Raw genomic sequence first — 21,745 nt, 5'->3', positions numbered from 1 at the left:
TGACGTGTCAGTTGTTATTCCAGCCAGGTTACCCATACAGAAATGTAATATATGTCAATATATGTAAATTACATATATAATATCAGTGCCCATGTATGTCTGCTGCATATATGAAAGTATATGCAAAATTCATATATGTAAAATATATAGACATATATGAAAAATATATTTCAAAATATAGCAAAAAAGGCCGTTTTCATGTAAGTGCCATATATTTTCCCATATATGGACATACATGTGAAATATACGTAAGACACATATATGTATACATGCATATATGTACTTATTTCCATTGTACATACTTTCACTTATATTAGGGATACAAATATGCTTCTTATATGATGCCACCATGTACTTTCACTTATATTAGGGATACAAATATGCTTCTTATATGATGCCACCATGTACTTTCACTTATATTAGGGATACAAATATGCTTCTAATATGATGACACCATGTACTTTCACTTATATTAGTGGCACAACTATGTTTTTTTATACAGCCTGCACATATATTTGTACTCATTCTACAGAACACACAATTCCAAGTCTTTTCAAATACAACCTTTACTGCATTTTTTTCAGCACAGACTTGACAAGTACAAACAAGTACAAACTTTTCAAGTAAAAACTTTAACTTCATTTAACATCAACTTCATACTTTTTTTTCTTTTTAAAGCCTTTTCAAAGCGCTCACTTTTTTCCCTCAGTATTACATTTTCAAACTTCTAGACACATTTAAAACATTCCCAAACTCACTCGCTGGGGAAAAACACACTCATTTTTAGTAAACATTTTTCCTGGAAATTGCCAGTCTTAGCTCTGCCATCTTCCCATTCAGGTTCTGTTCCAATCTTGCCAGCCGAAACGAGTGCTTTGACATAACTGCATCTGAGAAGGTACATTTTAAAGAAAAAGTTTTAGGTATAAAGCAGACAAAACACTGGTGGATAAACTTATCACAAAGATAAAAAAAACCTTTATTGCAGTTTCTTGTAGTGCAAGTCCGTAAAATTAAGTGACAAATAGGGGTGGGAATCGCTTGGACCCTCATGAATCGATTCAGAATCGATTCTTAGGGTCCCGATTCGATTCAGAATCGATTCTTGACGTACTAATTTGCATATATGTGACGTCATTACGTCGCATTTGCTTTCAAAGCCAGGTTAATGTTTGCGCTTTTGCTAGTCTCTGAACTGTCATATACTGTACTTTAATGCAACTAGGGATAAATAATGTCATTCTTATATACATACATGTCCTGTTTCTGTTGTAAGACATTAAAACCAGTAAAAATATTAAATTAGAGTGACATATTAATTCTTTATATTACCCGCATTAACTTCCACGAACGTTAAGCGTCTAATCATCATCATTATACACAGTGATTGGCAGTATTACTGTATTTATATAATGCAGCGCACCCAGCGACTGAATAACAAACTATGTGCATATTTTTTCAGAAGTATATTCATGTTATATCTAAACAGTCTGCGGATGGTTTAGGGCAGGGGTGTCCAATACGTCGATCGCAAAGGCAATGCCGGTAGATCGCACAACTGCTGCTCCACGCGCAAAATTGTCATTATGGTCTTTTGGAGTAATTGTGAAACATGCAGGTCTTTTTGAGTTGCTGCGCCTTTCTTCTCAAATGTGTTTTGCCATGCCACTGCAGCTCAGTCGTCTTTAACTTCCAAAATTCACATGGATGCGCATTCTTGCCTCACACACTTGCTGATTCACACGCACGGTGTGTGTGAGCGAGCAAACGAGAGGGAGAGAGAGAGGCAGCGTAGCGCTGATTTGTATGCTTCTGTTTGTTTCACTAAACCGCATCTCCGCTATTTTAAGGAGTACTCGACGTGTACTCAAGGATTTTTTTTTAAAACTCCTCAAAAAGAATAGAGTAATGGTGACAGCCCTAAATTCAATGTAGAGATATATGCAGTATAGTCCTACAAGCATTTAAAGTGTTCTTTCTCTTCTGCTCTTGTAAGCTCCGCTATGCGCTCTTGCAGGGCGCGCTCTCTTAAGTTGTCCGTGTGCATCACCGCTTTGAGTTCCGCCTTTTGGTTCTGATAACGTGGCGTTATTTTGTAAACTAACATTTAAGAATCGATTCTTGACATTTGTGAATCGATTCAGAATCGGCCCACGTCCGAATCGCGATTCATCTAAGAATCGATTTTTTTGCCCACCCCTAGTGACAAAGTACGTGAATAGGCAAGTAAGGCCACACTTAGTGCAAGCATGGCGGCCAGTTTTGCACCTATTTAATTTGCAGGCGAGATAGGGTCATAGTGCCAAACACCACCCTCCACCACCTCTCATCGAAACTATATTTTTTACGCAGATTGTGAATTTGAACACATACATTGAAAATTCTGTAGCCCCATGAATGATTGTCCATTTGTTGGCAGATATCTCCACGGGTGTGGTTCGAAAGCAGGCACTAAGCCGAAAGAGGTGGTGGTAGCACAGCAGTTAAGGAACCTGGGTAATTTTTTGGATAGTTCTTCGGAATGATTTTAAATTTTTTTAAAAATATATAAGAGAATTTAAGCCGTAAATATTACAAAATTGCATCTAAAATAGTTACTTTTTAAAGGCTTACAATGAAAATGAAAACACCAAATCAATCAAGTGCTCTGAATTAAATTGGACCAACACGAACCAGATAGATAGAATTATAGTTTGTATATAAAATTACATATATTATTGTTTATAGTGTTATAGCAGAATAAAAAGCTTGTGTTAAAGGGACATTCCACTTTTTTTAAAAAATATGCTAATTTTTCAGCTCCCCTGAGTTAAACATTTGATTCTTACCGAGAAAATATACTCTCAAACAGGCGTAATAATCAGTGACTTTGCTGATGTAACATGGCTGCAGCAGGCGTAGTGATATTACACACTGCCCGAAAATAGTCCCCTTGGTTACTTTCAATGGCAGGGGACTATTTTCGGGCAGTGCGTAATATCACTACGCCTGCTGCAGCTATGTTACATCAGCAAAGTCACTGATTATTACGCCAGAATGAGAGTATAGGTCTAACCATATCTGCCTAGAAAATAGCATCTTTTAATTTCCGTCGGTCTTAGTACACAATGTAATTACAGAAGAGTCTTAAGTTTTAAATAGGAAAAATATTGAAACTCTTTGGTTATTTTTAAGCACGATGATAATGGTCTGATCAGATTCAATGGATTGGATTGAATCAAATATTTAACTCTAGGGGAGCTGGAAAATGAGCATATTTTCATAAAAAGTGGAATGTCCCTTTAATACATTTTCGTTATGAAATTAGCATGTATGAAGAATTTCATAATCTTTTTTACAACGCAATGTAAACAAAGGCTTTGAACAGGTTCAAGGAAAGAAAACCAGAAACTTTTGATGTTTTGCAAAGAACAGAAACAAAACCAGAAACTTTCCAAAAATATATGTTCTGGAACAAAACCATTAATTGAAAATAATGGTAACCGGTCAATAACGTTATTTTTTTCAGTTCTTTGACAAGATTTCTGTGCAATTGGACTCTGTGAAGTTCACTTCCGGTCGTCGTTGACTCAGAGAAATGAGAAGCTTGCCACCAGCAGGTAGCCTACTCAAGCCCAAGTCTCTAATGCTCAATCATAAGAGGTTAATATTGTAGGCTACCAAGTATCTCAAGATGTTTGTTTGTTTTTTTTTAATACTAATTAGTGGTGTAACGGATCGCAGTTGGTCAGTGATCTGTACAGATCACGACCCACAGTTCGGCTCGCATGCGGTTTGCGGATTAATATGCAAATTTAAATAGGGTGAAAGTTGATCATTTGCACGTGTTTCAAAGGCTTGCAAATGTTAACACTTAAGTGATTTTAAACAATTTAACCACAAAAGGCGCTAAAATAAACAATTTTCTGTACACACAGACGCACATGGATTTGAATGTGTCCAGCCCAACTCCAATTAGGGCTGTCACTTTTTATTCGATATTCGAATATGCATTCGAACAAGATGTGAAATATCCGTATTCGAACTATAAATAAACCATCCGGTTTTTAAAATACCATGTGTAGCGCATTTTTTTACGTAACACCTCGTAATAGGAAGGAGGCTGAGAGTGAGACCAACGACGGCAACTGTGCACAAGAAAGGGAATCAAATTGGACCAACATGAACCTAATGTGCATGTTAAGATAGAATTATAGTTTGTATATAAAATGACATATTATTGTTTATATTAAATATTATAGCAGAATAAAAAGCTTGTGCTAATACGTTCACATTATGAAATTAGCATGTATGAAGATACTTTCATCATTTTTACAATGCAATGTAAACTTTATATTAAACAACAACAGCATTTGTCTTGTAAACGGATTTGAAATGATCATGTGCTGACTGTCACGCGTCACATAGACAACAGAGTCAAGTGAGATCTGCTTAACTTAGCGGTAAGTTAAATTTTTTTCTCAAATATCAAAGGGTTTGTGCACTCTATCATTAAAACCGGTCAAGCAAACAGCACGCGCAGGGTTAATGTACTTGTCAATGACGGCTCACAAACGCGTGGGATAGGCTATGTATGTGTGCTTGTTGTCAAAGATATTACTTCTCACAAACACGCTCAAGCGCGGGATATGTTTGCTTGTCAATGACGCGCATTAAATCCGCTGAGTTTTCCGCCGAAATCTGCGGGCGCGAATTCCGTTTGGGCTTCCTGCTGCTGTTTAAGTTATTGTCTGTACCTGTTCTGAATAGTTTTTTCATATAAGTTGTTATTTATAAGTTGATTACCTGCCGTTTCAAAAGTAAAAAAAGTAATTCAGACAGTCCTGTTTATGACTGTCACTGTTAATAAATTTGTGATTGAATCTCCATTATGGTGTTTTTTTTTTTTGATGAGCGCGGGGGGCACCTAGATATTCGCATATATTCGGATCCATTGCATGACATTCGATATCCGTTCGAATTTGATTTTACTCAAAAGTTACAGCCCTAACTCCAATCAAACATGATTATCCCTATGCCCTTCAAAGATCAGAACTCTTGATGTATAAAATACATTTGGCGAATAAAGCACTGAAAAACATCGTAATTTTCACTTTATGTGGAGCGACTGTTTATGCAGCATCTTCTTCCTGAAGCGCCGTTTGGAATTCGTCCTCCGTCTGTGTGTGTGTGTGTGTGCGTGTGTTTAAGTGCACTCATTCAACAAATGTAGGCATGTCAGTTATGCCGCTTACATAATTTAGCCTTTTTAATGTTCGATGACACGATAGAGCCTTAACTTATTAGTCTACATAATTTTTCTTAAGTTTAATGTCCTAATGATCAGCCTACTTATTTTTATGTCCCACAGTTGACATGGACGTTATTAACCGGTTCGGGAACTTTATTTTTTGTTCTAACCGGTTCAGGAACGTCAACTTTAGGGTTGAACCAAAAACCGGAAACGTTAAAATACTGTTTCTGTTTGGAACGAACCAATTGGGGGAAAAAATTCAGGTTCAAAGCCCTGATGTAAACTTTTTATATTAAACAACAACAGCATTTGTCTTGTAACTGATTTAAAATGATCACGTGCTTACTGTCGCATGTCACATAGACGACAGAGTGAAGTAAGATCTGCTTAACTCAGCGTTAAGTTTTATTTCTCAAATATCAATGGTTTGTGCTCTCTATCATTTAAAACAGTCAAGCAAACAGCACGAGCAGGGTTAATGTATATGCACACGCGCATACATAGGCTATGTATGTGTGCTTGTTGTCAGTGACGATTACTTTTCAGAAACACGCTCAAGCGCGGGATATGTGTGCTTGATTTTTCTCAAAAGTGACAGCCCTAATAAGATCCTTTATAAAGATAATACATTACTCGTATACAGACAGGAGCCATCTTAGAAAACAGTCTCGATTAGTCGAGCAACGAATGTCGTGCTATATACATTTGACACCCCTATAATCCCTCCCTCAATGGAAAAGCTAACCAAGCCAAAGTAAAGTGAGCTGACTCGACCTTACCTGTAGGGTACTATGCAATGGAAAAGCGCCATTAGGGTGCAAAACCCCTTTAACCATAAAACAGGGTTAAAATGACGTGCTGTCTCTGATATATTATATATAACTACAATATAAAAACGTAAGATTTACATTACCATAACATCTTCACTCTGAAGAGTCGCTCAGCTTCTTCTAACTCAGTCAAGTCTTTTAGAGAGTGATAGAGGTAATGTGAGATTAGTAGCTACTGAATACACTACAGTTTATACATTTAGTACATTACTTAATTACTTGTCATTTACCTTTTATTATGTACCGTGACTGGATAATCCATCCATTCGCTGACCTTTAATAAAAAAATACAAAGATAAACTTAATAATTTACACCTGTCACCGGTATCAACTGGCAGAAATTCACTCTTACCATACAGCATATGTGAAAGAACTCAGAAAATCACTCTGATGGGCCTACAAAAAGAGAAATAATAAAAGGGAAAAACACTGCGATTAGGCAAGGTTTAAGCCAAACATTAGTTGTAATTTTGGTGAGGTAGTATTGACTTCAGCCATGTCAAGCTATAAGTGCTTGCCTGCTTGCAATGTCTGCTTAAACACAAACATAACCCTCTCACTAAAATAAAAGTATAACTCTTACATAAAGATAAATATAAGGAATGTCAAAATGCATTAGATATGAACCTTTTAAATATATTATCTAAAACACACCACCTGTTGCCAGAAAGCTGTATTTATGTAACAGTTACATTAACAATGTCTGTGAAAATGTCTGTACACGTTATTTTTCTAGAATTATTTCTCAAGTGACTGTTTTAAACAAATTGTATTTTGTAAATTATGAGTTAACTGCATAAATAAGTGCCTTATTAATCACTGTTCCTTTAAGAACATGCTTCATAAGGTTAACCAGAATAATATAAACTGAAAGATTCTGAACAGTTTTGTGCATTGTGCAATAACATTAAATTAAGACATATTTACAAAAACACCCAAGAAATATAGCTGTAGACAGCGATACGGGGCCAAGCAACAATGGTCCTGCAACACGCAACGAAGCTGAAAGGACATGCAATTGAAGAATGCAATGTAGCAGATATGTATGGGAACTATCAGCACACAGGACTCAGATATGAGAATGAACATAATGAAAAATAAAAATTTTGAAGTATAATATTTATGTGCATGTTGAAAGAAGGACCGATTAGTCCAATGCTGACCTAGAAAACAATTGAACCACTAAAGCATCATACATGTTACACATGAGACTTAAACCAAAAGAGCACAAACGAAATAATACCTGTTAAAATACAAATAATGAATTGAAGCTTTTGACTCTAAAGTAAGAGACTTCAATTGCTGCCCTAGCCAGGATTTGAACCCATGATCTCCAGGTGTCATGCCTGTCACTCATCTGGTTGAGCTACAGGGGAGACGTACATACAGACAGCTGCCTAAGTTAGATTGCTGAAGTGACAATGTGTATGTTAAAGTGTGGAGAGATTTTTCTCAAGAAGAGAATATTTTTTAAAACCCCTGTAGGTAGTCAAACCTGTTCGAACATTTGACTCTACATGACACAAATTTGTCAACCATTTTGATTGCCGCCGTATGGTGGATTTGAACCCGCAACCTCTGGATTTCATGCCCATCACACATTTGGTTGAGCTACTGGGAAGGCATAGATTACCACATCAAATATTCTCCATAGAAGTTTAGTTGACTAATGGTTTAAAAGTTATTCCTGTTGACAAATGTATTACTTTTGAACAAAGATAAATATCAAAATTATGTTTGGTCATTTCTATGTGGCTCGGTCCAAAGATAATCTGAGCCAAATTGTGTAACAATTCAACAAACACTGCAAAAGTAGTAGCAAAAAAACTGAATACTGTACTTTTCAAAATGGCCGCTACTGCATATTTGAACTGGTGATGATGCTTGGCCACCAAATTACTGCAAGCCGTGCAGAACATGGAAAACAGACTGGTTGAGAATAATAGGTGAGAATAAACACAAAACAAATATTAATAGAAAAACATAACACATGCATCAGACGGGATTCGAACCCTCAACCTCTGAGTTTTGATGCATGCGTTTAGTAGACTGCGCTACACAGGCAGTGTAGCTAGCCAAGGTTTTCAGAGCTGCAAACATTCAAATGGCCCAATCAAGGAAGGTGCAGACATGACATTGCAGAGCAGAAATAACAAAATTACAATTTATATGAGAATCAGATAGTTTAAGTGAAAACAGTTAAAGTTTAAGTCAAGAAAAACATGTTGTATAGGAATGCACAACATGTTATAATACATTCATAATAATTTTAATGAGACAATGTCACAGGGACAGTCAACTTTGGACAGGTATTTCTCGGGAATGGCAGAGAATATCAAAAATGTGTTTGGTCATTTCTGTGCGGATTGTTTCAAAGTTTATGTGAGCAGAGCCTGGCATAAAATAGACTTAATTTGCAAAAGTAGTAGCGAAAAAACTACTTCACATATGCTATGAAATAAGACATGAACAGAATGTTGAAAACTGACAAATGAGATATCGTTGCAATCGACATAAACCAGTGAATAAAAATTCACAAAGAAAATGAATATCAGACAAAGTTTTCAGAAGTTATAGGCTGTTTTATATAGTTTATGAACCCTAGGTGGCGCTGTCTTCAGATTTCCCAGGTACCTTCAGGACATCATACCAATGCTTCCTACCGATTTTTGTGCCGATACATTATATAGAATAATAGTTATCCCAATTTAAAACAAAATTCAAAATAGTGTACAGGCGGTTTGGTAATTTCTGGCATAATATATATCGACAGATTTGTCATGAGCCAAGGAATCCATAGACACCAAGATCATAATTTTCTATCAAACATTTCAATAGTTATGGGCAAAAATAGCCATTTTTCATATCTCATGACCCATAGGTGGCGCTGTCCTCAAATTTGGCATGGTACCCCAGTTCATGGTCCTTATGAAGGGTACCAAGTTTCATTTCAATTGATCAAAGCATGACCGAGATAATGACTCAGAACGAATTTTGGGTCGACATCGATAAATGTACGCATTTATAACTTTTGAACAAAGATAAAAATCAAAATTCTGTTCGGTCATTTCTCTGCGGCTCCGCCCAAAGAAAATTTGAGCCAAATTGTGTAACAATTCAAGAAACACTGCAAAAGTAGTAGCAAAAAAACTGAATACTGTACTTTTCAAAATGGCTGCTACTGCATTTTTGAAATGGTGGTGGCGATTGGCAACCAAATTATGACAAGCAGTGCAGAACATGGAAAACAGACTGGTTAAGAATAATAGGTGAGAATTAACTCAAAACAAAATCTTATTAGTAAAACATAATACATGCATCAGGTGGGATTCGAACCCTCAACCTCTGAGTTTTGATGCATGCGTTTAGTAGACTGCGCTACACAGGCAGTGTAGCTAGCCCAGGTTTTCAGAGCTGCAAACATTCAAATGGCACAATCAAGGAAGATGCAGACATGACATTGCAGAGCAGAAATAACAAAATTACAATTTATATGAGAATCAGATAGTTTAAGTGAGAACAGTTAAAGTTTAAGTCAAGAAAAACATGTTGTATAGGAATGCACAACATGTTATAATACGGTCATAATAATTTAATATGACAAAGAGACAATGTCACAGGGACAGTCAACTTTGGAGAGGTATTTCTCGGGAATGGCAGAGAATATAAAAAATGTGTTTGGTCATTTCTATGCGGATTGCTCTAAAGTTTATGTGAGCAGAGCCCGGCATAAAATAGACTTAATTTGCAAAAGTAGTAGCGAAAAAACTACTTCACATATGCTATGTAATAAAATATTAACAGAATGTTGGAAACTGACAAATGAGATATCGTTGCAATCGACAGAAACCAGTGAATAAAAATTCACAAAGAAAATGAATATCGGACAAAGTTTTTAGAAGTTATAGGCTGTTTTATATAGTTTATAAACCCTAGGTGGCGCTGTTTTCAGATTTCCCAGGTACCTTCAGGACATCATACCGATGCTCCCTACCGATTTTTGTGCCGATACATTATATTGAATAATAGTTATCACAATATATGACAAAATTCAAAATGGTGGACAGGCGGTTTGGTAATTTCTGGCATAATATATATCGACAGATTTGTCATGAGCCAAGGAATCCATAGACACCAAGAGCATAATTTTCTATCAAACATTTCAAAAGTTATGGGCAAAAATAGCCATTTTTCATATCTCATGACCCATAGGTGGCGCTGTCCTCAAATTTGACATGGTACCCCAGTTCATGGTCCTTATGAAGGGTACCAAGTTTTATTTCAATTGATCAAAGAATGACCGAGATAATGACTCAGAACGAATTTTGGGTCGACATCGATAAATGTACGCATTTATAACTTTTGAACAAAGATAAAAATCAAAATTCTGTTCGGTCATTTCTCTGAACCTCGGTCCAAAGAGTATCTGTGCCAAATTGCGTAACAATGCAATGAACGCTGCAAAAGTAGTAGCGAAAAAACAAAATACTGTACTTTTCAAAATGGCCACTACTGTAATGGGTGGAGTCTTAATGTAAGGTGTTCATTGTAATGAGCGTGAGGAGAGCAATCAGATGTACTAAGTAGTATTTCTGTTGATCAAATTATTCTAGAGTTATAACCATTTGAATATTGAATTTTTGAAGTGTTGGTGGCGCTATAGAGTTAATGCTAGAGACCCCATATTTGGTCACATAACTATTTAGGACCACCACTACAAGTGTGGCAAATTTTTTTCATTTTCCTATGTACGGTTCATAGGGCTGCCATAGACTCCCATTGGGGAAGAAGAAATATAATAATAATAATAAATATAGCTGCAAGCAGCAACACGGGGTCAAGCACCTTCGGCGCAATGAGCACCCAAAGCACAGCAAAAACGGCACGACCCAGCAAATGCGCAAAGCGCAGAAAGCGCGCAATACAGAGCCCGAACCCGAAGCAAAGCAAATGCAGAGCAGAACCACTGCAGTGCGGAGCAACAACAGTAAAGATGGCAAAAATATAATATCAGACAAAGTATTCAGAAGTTATAAGCAGTTCCATAAGAACTGTTATAGTTTATAACCCCTAGGTGGCGCTGTACTCTGACTTCCCAGGTACCTTCAGGACATCATGTCAAAGCTCCTTACTAATTTTTGCACGGATATGTCCAATATTTCCAAAAATATAACAAATTTTGTGAAATTTCAAAATGGCGGACAGGCGGTTCGGTCAAACCCGGCATAATACACATCGACAGATGCGGCATGAGGTAAGCAATCCATAGACATCAAGATCATAATTTGCTGGCAAACAGTTCAGAAGTTATGGGCAAAAATAGCCTATTTTATTATCTCATGACCCATAGGTGGCGCTGTCACCAAATTTGGCATGGACCCCAAGTTCATGGTCCACATGAAGTGTACCAAATTTCATTTGAATTGATCAAAGAATGACTGAGCTACAGCTTCAGAACCATTTTTGCGTCAACCTCGTTAAGTTTGCGCATTTATTACTTTTGAACAAAGATAAATATCAAAATTCTGTTCAGTCATTTCTATGCGGCTTACTCCAAAGATTATCTGTGCCAAATCTCATAAGAATTGAACAACATTTGAAGGAGGAGTAGCGAAAAAATGGAATACTGTACATTTCAAAATGGCCGCTACTGTTATGGGTGGAGTTTTACTGTAAGGTATTAAAAGCAACAAGCATGAGGAGAGCAATCACGTGTACTAAGTAGAATTTTCATAGATCAAGCGGATCAGAAGTTATAACCATTTGAACATTGAATTTTTGCACTGCTGGTGGCGCTATAGAGTTAGAGCTAGAGACCCCATTTTTGGTCACTTGACTTTTCAGGACCACCTCTACAACTGTGCCAAATTTTATCATTTTCCTGTGTATGGTTCATAGGGCTGCCATAGACACCAATGGCTAAGAAGAAGAAGCAGAATAATAATAAATATAGCTGCAAGCAGCGATTCGGGGCCAAGCACCTTCAGCGCAATGAGCACCCAAAGCACAGCAAGCAACATAGAAGGTATCAATGACCCAATGCGCATTGAACACCCAAGGTGAATCAAGAACACAAGTACCCAAAGCGTAGCAATCACCGATCAGAACCACCGCAGTGCAGAGCAGCAACAGAAAACATGACGAAAATAGAACATATGTGAACTACAGACAGGTCGAGAAGAATAGGTGAGAAAGAACAAAACTTTAATAGAACAAATTAAAACTTGCCCCAGGCGGGATTTGAACCCAGAACTCAGAATCTCTTTGCATGTGACTAACACGATACGCCATTTAGTTGACACAGTTCATGAGGCAGCAGAATAGAGTGTACAGAGATGAAAGCATTGACAAATGCCAATCACCACAGAAGCAGAAATGACACAGCAGAGCAGATATAACAGAAATATAATGTATATAAGAATCAACAAGCTCAAGTGAGGTTGATGACAAGAAGAACATTCTGTACAGAAACGCTATGAAATGTAATATACGTAATTAACTATGACAAATAGACAACATCACAGGCACGGTCAACTTTGGAGCAATATTTCTAAGAAAGAGAACAGAATATAAAAAATCTGTTCGGTCATTTCTGTGCGGATTGCTCCAAACATTATACGAGCAGAACCTGGCATAAAATAAACAAAATTTGTAAAAGGAGTAGCGAAAAGATCATTTACCATATGCCTTACAATAACACATGAAAAGAATGTTGGAAAATGACAAACGAGGTATCGTTGCGATCGGCATAAACCAGTGAAACTAATTCCACAAAGAATATATATATCAGACAAACAGTGCAGAAGTTATGGGCAAAAATAGCCTACTTTCATATCTCATGACCCATAGGTGGCGCTGTCATCACATTTTGCATGGACCACCAGTTCATGGTCCATATGAAGCGTACCAAATTTCATTTCAATTGATCAAAGATTGACCGAGCTACAGCTTCAGAACCATTTTTGTGTCAACCTCGTTAAGTTTGTGCCTTTATTACTTTTGAACAAAGATAAATATCAAAATTCTGTTCGGTCATTTCTGTGCGGCTAACTCCAAAGATCACCTGTGTCAAATTTCATAACAATTGAACCAAATTTGAAGGAGGAGTAGCGAAAAAACGAAATACTGTACATTTCAAAATGGCCACTACTGTAATGGGTGGAGTTTTACTGTAAGGCATTAAAAACAACAAGCATGAGGAGAGCAATCACGTGTACTAAGTAGAATTTTCATAGATCAAGCGGATCAGCAGTTATAACCATTTGAACATTGAATTTTTGCACTGCTGGTGGCGCTATAGAGTTAGTGCTAGAGACCCCATTTTTGGGCACATGACTATTTATGACCACCACTACAACTGTGCCAAATTTCATCATTTTCCTATGTACGGTTCATAGGGCTGCCATAGACTCCCATTGGGGAAGAAGAAAAATTTACTAACAGAAACAATGACCAATATAGCTGCAAGCAGCGATACGGGGTCAAGCACCTTCGGCGCAATGAGCACCCAAAGCACAGCAAAAACGGCACGACGCAGCATATGCGCAAAGCGCAGAAAGCGCGCAATACAGAGCCCGAACCCGAAGCAAAGCAAATGCAGAGCAGAACCACTGCAGTGCGGAGCAACAACAGTAAAGATGGCAAAAATATAATATCAGACAAAGTATTCAGAAGTTATAAGCAGTTCCATAAGAACTGTTATAGTTTATAACCCCTAGGTGGCGCTGTACTCTGACTTCCCAGGTACCTTCAGGACATCATGTCGAAGCTCCTTATTAATTTTTGCGCGGATATGTCCAATATTTCAAAAAATATAACAAATTATGTGAAATTTCAAAATGGCGGACAGGCGGTTCGGTCAAACCCGGCATAATACACATCGACAGATGCGGCATGAGGTAAGCAATCCATAGACATCAAGATCATAATTTTCTGACAAACAGTTCAGAAGTTATGGGCAAAAATAGCCTATTTTATTATCTCATGACCCATAGGTGGCGCTGTCACCAAATTTGGCATGGACCCCAAGTTCATGGTCCACATGAAGTCTACCAAATTTCATTTCAATTGATCAAAGAATGACTGAGCTACAGCTTCAGAACCATTTTTGCGTCAACCTCGTTAAGTTTGCGCATTTATTACTTTTGAACAAAGATAAATATCAAAATTCTGTTCAGTCATTTCTATGCGGCTTACTCCAAAGATCATCTGTGCCAAATCTCATAAGAATTGAACAACATTTGAAGGAGGAGTAGCGAAAAAATGGAATACTGTACATTTCAAAATGGCCGCTACTGTAATGGGTGGAGTTTTACTGTAAGGTATTAAAATCAACAAGCATGAGGAGAGCAATCACGTGTACTAAGTAGAATTTTCATAGATCAAGCGGATCAGAAGTTATAACCCTTTGAACATTGAATTTTTGAACTGCTGGTGGCGCTATAGAGTTAGTACTAGAGACCCCATTTTTGGTCACATGACTTTTTAAGACCACCACTACAACTGTGCCAAATTTCATCATTTTCCTATGTACGGTTCATAGGGCTGCCATAGACGCCTATGGCTAAGAAGAAGAAGAAGAAGCAGAATAATAATAATAATAATAATACTAACAATTACAATAGGTGTCTCAGCACCTTCGGTGCTTGACCCCTAAATATAGCTGCTAGCAGCGATACGGGGCCAAGCACCATCAGCGCAATCAGCACCCGAAGCACAGCAAGAAACATACAACGTATCAATCACCCAGGGCGCATCGAGCACCCAGTTTGCATCAAGAACACAAGGCCCCACAAAGAACCCAAAGCGTAGCAATGACAGAGCAGAACCACCGCAGTGCAGAGAAGCAACAGAAAACATGGCAAAAAGAGAACAGATGTGAACTACAGACAGGTCAAGAAGAATAGGTGGGAAAGAACAAAACTTTAATAGAAGAAATTAACACCTGCCTCAGGTTGGATCCGAACCCATGATCTCAGGATCTCTTTGCATACGACTTAACAGATGCGCCACTAAGTAGACACAGCTCAAGGGCCAGCAGAAAAGAGCTTACATGCCATACAAAGAATTCAGAAGTTATAAGCAGTTCTATAAGAAGTGTTATAGTTTATACCACTAGGTGGCGCTGTTCTCTGATTTCCTCAGGACATCATGCCGAAGCTCCCTACCGATTTTTGCGCCGATATATCCGATACTTCAAAAGTTATAGCAATTTATCACAAATTTCAAAATGGCGGACAGACAGTTCGGTCAATCCCTGCACAATACACATCGACAGATGCGGCATGAGGTAAGCAATCCTTAGACATCAAGATCATAATTTTCTGACAAACAGTTCAGAAGTTATGGGCAAAAAAAGCCTATTTTCATATCTCATGACCCATAGGTGGCGCTGTCACCAAATTTGGCATGAACCCCAAGTTCATGGTCCACATGAAGTGTAGCAAATTTCATTTCAATTGATCAAAGATTGACCGAGCTACAGCTTCAGAACCATTTTTGCGTCAACCTCGTTAAGTTTGCGCATTTATTACTTTTGAACAAAGATAAATATCAAAATTCTGTTCAGTCATTTCTGTGCGGCTCACTCCAAAGATCACCTGTGCCAAAATTCATAACAATTGAACCAAAATTGAAGGAGGAGTAGCGAATAAACTGAATACTGTACATTTCAAAATGGCCGCTACTGTAATGGGTGGAGTTTTACTGTAAGGTATTAAAAACAACAAGCATGAGGAGAGCAATCACGTGTATGAAGTAGAATTTTCATAGATCAAGCGGATCAGCAGTTATAACCATTTGAACATTGAATTTTTGCACTGCTGGTGGCGCTATAGAGTTAGTGGTAGAGACCCCATTTTTGGTCACTTGACTTTTCAGGACCACCTCTACAACTGTGCCAAATTTCATCATTTTCCTATGTACGGTTCATAGGGCTGCCATAGACACCAATGGCTAAGAAGAAGAAGAAGAAGCAGAATAATAATAATACTAACAATTCCAATAGGTGTCTCAGCACCTTCGGTGCTTGACCCCTAATAAATATAGCTGCAAGCAGCAATTGCGGGGTCAAGCACCTTCAGCGCAATGAGCACCCAAAGCACAGCAAAAACCACACGACGCAGCAAATGCGCAAAGCGCAGAAAGCGCGCAATACAGAGCCCGAACCCGAAGCAAAGCAAATGCAGAGCAGAACCACTGCAGTGCGGAGCAACAACAGTAAAGATGGCAAAAATATAACACGTGTGGAAAACCAGACAGGTCGAGAAGAACGTGTTAAAGGGAACACAAAAGGAAATCTCAATAAGTGAAAGTAAGAGCTGGGATTCGAACCCATGACCTCAGGTTCCCAAAGCAACGCACTAACCGCATGCGCCACTGAGTAAACGATTAAACCACTGAGTTGGTGTGTCCAAGCTATAGAATAGAGATTTAGAGCTGTAAACATTGATATCCAGCAATTACCAAACGTGCAGAAATAACAACAGAGAGCACAAATAACTGAAATACAATGTATTGTATGAAAATCACAAAACTTAAGTGAGAAAAAAGTTAAGACAAAATATCACTGCACATGGGGTTTGAACCCTTGACCTCAGAATCTCATGGCATGTGGTTAACCAGATGCGCAACTCAGCTAACACAGCTCAAAGGGCAGCAAAAAACAGCTTAGGTGCTTCAAGGATTGACGTGTGCCAATCAACACAGATGCAGAACTGACAGTGCAGAGCAGAACTATCAGAAATACAATGTATATGGGAATCAAAAAGCTCAAATGAGATTGAAGACAAGAACATCATTCTGTATAGTAATGCTATACAATGTAATATACAGTCACATTAATTTACTATGACAAATAGACAACGTCACAGGCACGGTCAACTTTGGAGTGGTATTTCTAAGAAAGAGAACAGAATATCAAAAATCTGTTCGGTCATTTCTGTGCGGATTGCTCCAAACATTATACGAGCAGTACCTGGCATAAAATAAACAACATTTGTAAAAGGAGTAGCGAAAAAATAATCTACCATATGCTTTACAATAACACATGAACAGAATGTTGGAAAATGACAAACGAGGCATCGTTGCAATCGGCATAAACCAGTGAATACAATTTCACAAAGAAATTAATATCAGACAAAGTATTCAGAAGTTATAAGCAGTTCCATGAGACCTGTTATAGTTTATAACCCCTAGGTGGCGCTGTACTCTGACTTCCCAGGTACCTTCAGGACATCATGTCAAAGCTCCTTACTAATTTTTGCGCGGATATGTCCAATAGTTCAAAAAATATAACAAATTATGTGAAATTTCAAAATGGCGGACAGGCGGTTCGGTCAAACCCGGCATAATACACATCGACAGATGCGGCATGAGGTAAGCAATCCATAGACATCAAGATCATAATTTTCTGACAAACAGTTCAGAAGTTATGGGCAAAAATAGCCTATTTTATTATCTCATGACCCATAGGTGGCGCTGTCACCAAATTTGGCATGGACCCCAAGTTCATGGTCCACATGAAGTGTACCAAATTTCATTTCAATTGATCAAAGAATGACTGAGCTACAGCTTCAGAACCATTTTTGCGTCAACCTCGTTAAGTTTGCGCATTTATTACTTTTGAACAAAGATAAATATCAAAATTCTGTTCAGTCATTTCTATGCGGCTTACTCCAAAGATCATCTGTGCCAAATCTCATAAGAATTGAACAACATTTGAAGGAGGAGTAGCGAAAAAATGGAATACTGTACATTTCAAAATGGCCGCTACTGTAATGGGTGGAGTTTTACTGTAAGGTATTAAAATCAACAAGCATGAGGAGAGCAATCACGTGTACTAAGTAGAATTTTCATAGATCAAGCGGATCAGAAGTTATAACCCTTTGAACATTGAATTTTTGAACTGCTGGTGGCGCTATAGAGTTAGTACTAGAGACCCCATTTTTGGTCACATGACTTTTTAAGACCACCACTACAACTGTGCCAAATTTCATCATTTTCCTATGTACGGTTCATAGGGCTGCCATAGACGCCTATGGCTAAGAAGAAGAAGAAGAAGCAGAATAATAATAATAATAATAATACTAACAATTACAATAGGTGTCTCAGCACCTTCGGTGCTTGACCCCTAATAATAATAAATATAGCTGCAAGCAGCAACACGGGGTCAAGCACCTTCGGCGCAATGCACACAAAGCACAGCAAGCACACAAAGCACAGCAAGCTCACAATGCACTGCAAGCACACAAAGCACAGCAACCACACAAAGCACGGCAAGCACAGCAAGCACACAAAGCACAGCAAGCACACAAAGCACAGCAAGCACACAAAGCATAGCAAGCTCACAAATCACAGCAAGCACACAAAGCACATCAAGCTCACAAAGCACATCAAGCTCACAAAGCACAACCAGCACACAAAGCACAGCAAACTCCCAAAGCACAGCAAGCACAAAAAGCACAGCAAGAACCACCACAATGCAGAGCAACCACAGCAAACATGGAAAAATAGAACACATGTGAACTACAGACAGGTTGAGAAGAATCGATGAGAAAGAACAAAACATTAATAGAAAAACCTAACACATGACTGAGGTGGGGTTCGAACCCAAGAACTCAGAATCTCAATGCATGTTGTTTCCTAGATGCGCCACTCAGTTGACACAGCTCATAGGGCAGCAGAAAAGAGATTAGAGAGCTACAAGGATTAACAAATATCAAATTAGTTTATAAACCCTAGGTGGCGCTGTACTCTGACTTCTCAGGTACCTTCAGGATATCATGTCAAAGCTCCTTACCAATTTTTGTGCGGATATGTCCAATAGTTCACAAAATATAACAATTTATGTCAAATTTCTAAATGGCGGACAGGCGGTTCAGTCAAACCTGGCATAATACACATTGGCAGATGTGGCATGAGGCAAGGAATCCATAGACACCAAGTTCATAATTTTCTGACAAACAGTTCAGTAGTTATAGGCAAAAAGAGCCTTTTTTATATCTCATGACCCATAGGTGGCGCTGTCACCAAATTTGGTATGGACCCCAAGTTCATGGTCCACATGAAGTGTACCAAATTTCATTTCAATTGATCAAAGAATGACCGAGCTACAGCTTCAGAACCAATTTTGCGTCAATCTCGTTAAGTTCACGCATTTATTACTTTTGAACAAAGAAAAATATAAAAATTCTGTTCAGTCATTTCTATGCGGCTCACTCCAAAGATCACCTGTGCCAAATCTCATAAGAATTGAACAAAATTTGAAGGAGGAGTAGCGAAAAAACGAAATACTGTATATTTCAAAATGGCCGCTACTGTAATGGGTGGAGTCTTACTGTAAAGTATCAAATTCAATAAGCGAGATGAGAGCAATCACGTGTACTAAGTAGAATTTTCATAGATCTAATGGATCACGAATTATAACCATTTGAATATTGAATTTTTGAGATGATGGTGGCGCTATAGAGTTAATGCTAGAGACCCCATTTTTGGCCACATGACTATTTATGACCACCACTACAACTGTGCCAATTTTCATCATTTTCCTACATACGGTTCATAGGGCTGCCATAGACTCCCATTGGGGAAGAAGAAAAATTTACTAACAGAAACAATGACCAATATAGCTGCAAGCAGCAATTGCGGGGTCAAGCACCTTCAGCGCAATGAGCACCCAAAGCACAGCAAAAACCACAAGACGCAGCAAATGCACAAAGCGCAGAAAGCGTGCAATACAGAGCCCGAACCCGAAGCAAAGCAAATGCAGAGCAGAACCACTGCAGTGCGGAGCAACAACAGTAAAGATGGCAAAAATATAACACGTGTGGAAAATCAGACAGGTCGAGAAGAACGTGTTAAAGGGAACACAAAAGGAAATCTCAATAAGTGAAAGTAAGAGCTGGGATTCGAACCCATGGCCTCAGGTTCATAAAGCACGGCATTAACCGCATGCACCACTAAGTAAACGATTAAACCACTGAGTTGGTGTGTCCAAGCTATAGAATAGAGATTTAGAGCTGTAAACATTGACATCCAGCAATTACCAAACGTGCAGAAATGACAACAGAGAGCACAAATAACTGAAATACAATGTATAGTATGAAAATCACAAAACTTAAGTGAGAAAAAAGTTAAGACAAAATATCACAACACATGGGATTCAAACCCATGACCTCAGAATCTCATGGCATGTGGTTAACCAGATGCGCAACTCAGTTAACACAGCTCAAAGGGCAGCAAAAAAAAACTTAGGTGCTGCAAGGAATGACATATGCCAATCAACACAGATGCAGAACTGACAGTGCAGAGCAGAACTAACAGAAATACAATGTATATGAGAATCAAAAAGCTCAAGTGAGATTGAATACAAGAAGATCATTCTGTATAGTAATGCTATACAATGTAATATACAGTCACATTAATTTACTATGACAAATAGACAACGTCACAGGCACGGTCAACTTTGGAGTGGTATTTCTAAGAAAGAGAACAGAATATCAAAAATCTGTTCAGTCATTTCTGTGCGGATTGCTCCAAACATTATACGAGCAGTACCTGGCATAAAATAAACAAAATTTGTAAAAAGAGTAGCGAAAAAATCATCTAATATATGCTTTACAATAACACATGAACAGAATGTTGGAAAATGACAAACGAGGTATCGTTGCAATCGGCATAAACCAGTGAATACAATTTCACAAAGAAATTAATATCAGACAAAGTATTCAGAAGTTATAAGCAGTTCCATAAGAACTGTTATAGTTTATAACCCCTAGGTGGCGCTGTACTCTGACTTCCAAGGTACCTTCAAGACATCATGCTGAATCTCCCTACTGATTTTTGCACGGATATGTCCAATAGTTCAAAAGATATAACAATTGATGACAAATTTCAAAATGTCGGACAGATGTGTGTGGTCAAACCCGGCATAATACACATCGACAGATGCAGCATGAGGTAAGCAATCCATAGACATCAAGATCATAATTTTCTGACAAACAGTTCAGAAGTTATGGGCAAAAATAGCCTATTTTCATATCTCATGACCCATAGGTGGCGCTGTCACCAAATTTGGCATGAACCCCAAGTTCATGGTCCACATGAAGTGTACCAAATTTCATTTCAATTGATCAAAGAATGACCGAGCTACAGCTTCAGAACCAATTTTGCGTCAATCTCGTTAAGTTCACACATTTATTACTTTTGAACAAAGAAAAATATAAAAATTCTGTTCAGTCATTTCTATGCGGCTCACTCCAAAGATCACCTGTGCCAAATCTCATAAGATTTGAACCAAATTTGAAGGAGGAGTAGCGAAAAATCGAAATACTGTACATTTCAAAATGGACGCTACTGTAATGGGTGGAGTCTTACTGTAAAATATCAAATTTAATAAGCGAGATGAGAGCAATCACATGTACTAAATAGAATTTTCATAGATCTAATGGATCACGAGTTATAACCATTTGAATATTGAATTTTTGAGATGATGGTGGTGCTATAGAGTTACTGCTAGAGACCCCATTTTTGGCCAAATGACTATTTATGATCACCACTACAACTGTGCCAAATTTTATCATTTTCCTACATACGGTTCATAGGGCTGCCATAGACTCCCATTGGGGAAGAAGAAAAATTTAATAACAGAAACAAATATAGCTGCAAGCAGCGATTCGGGGCC

At 38.0% G+C, this 21,745-nt stretch overlaps 1 long non-coding RNA gene across 2 annotated transcripts in view; it reads right to left on the bottom strand.

Annotated features, from left to right (window-relative positions):
* Positions 1–206: 206 nt before the first annotated feature.
* Positions 207–21,745, bottom strand: part of LOC135740002 (uncharacterized) — a 77,382-nt gene continuing 55,843 nt past the window's right edge. Inside the window, exons 2-5 of one of the 2 annotated variants that reach the window (XR_012337247.1) lie at positions 6,416–6,459; positions 6,294–6,337; positions 6,147–6,198; positions 207–890 (exon numbers count right to left, since the gene is read on the bottom strand). This is a non-coding gene — a long non-coding RNA (uncharacterized lncRNA). Of the gene's footprint in view, positions 891–6,146; positions 6,199–6,293; positions 6,338–6,415; positions 6,650–21,745 lie in introns of those variants that run through there. The other variant, XR_010529109.2, reaches the window with a different exon arrangement.

Source organism: Paramisgurnus dabryanus, chromosome 9, assembly GCF_030506205.2.
Source record: "Paramisgurnus dabryanus chromosome 9, PD_genome_1.1, whole genome shotgun sequence".
In the NCBI taxonomy this organism is placed as follows: Eukaryota; Metazoa; Chordata; class Actinopteri; order Cypriniformes; family Cobitidae; genus Paramisgurnus; species Paramisgurnus dabryanus.
Note: the sequence above shows the minus strand (reverse complement) of the source record. Positions and strands in the feature narration are given on the sequence as shown.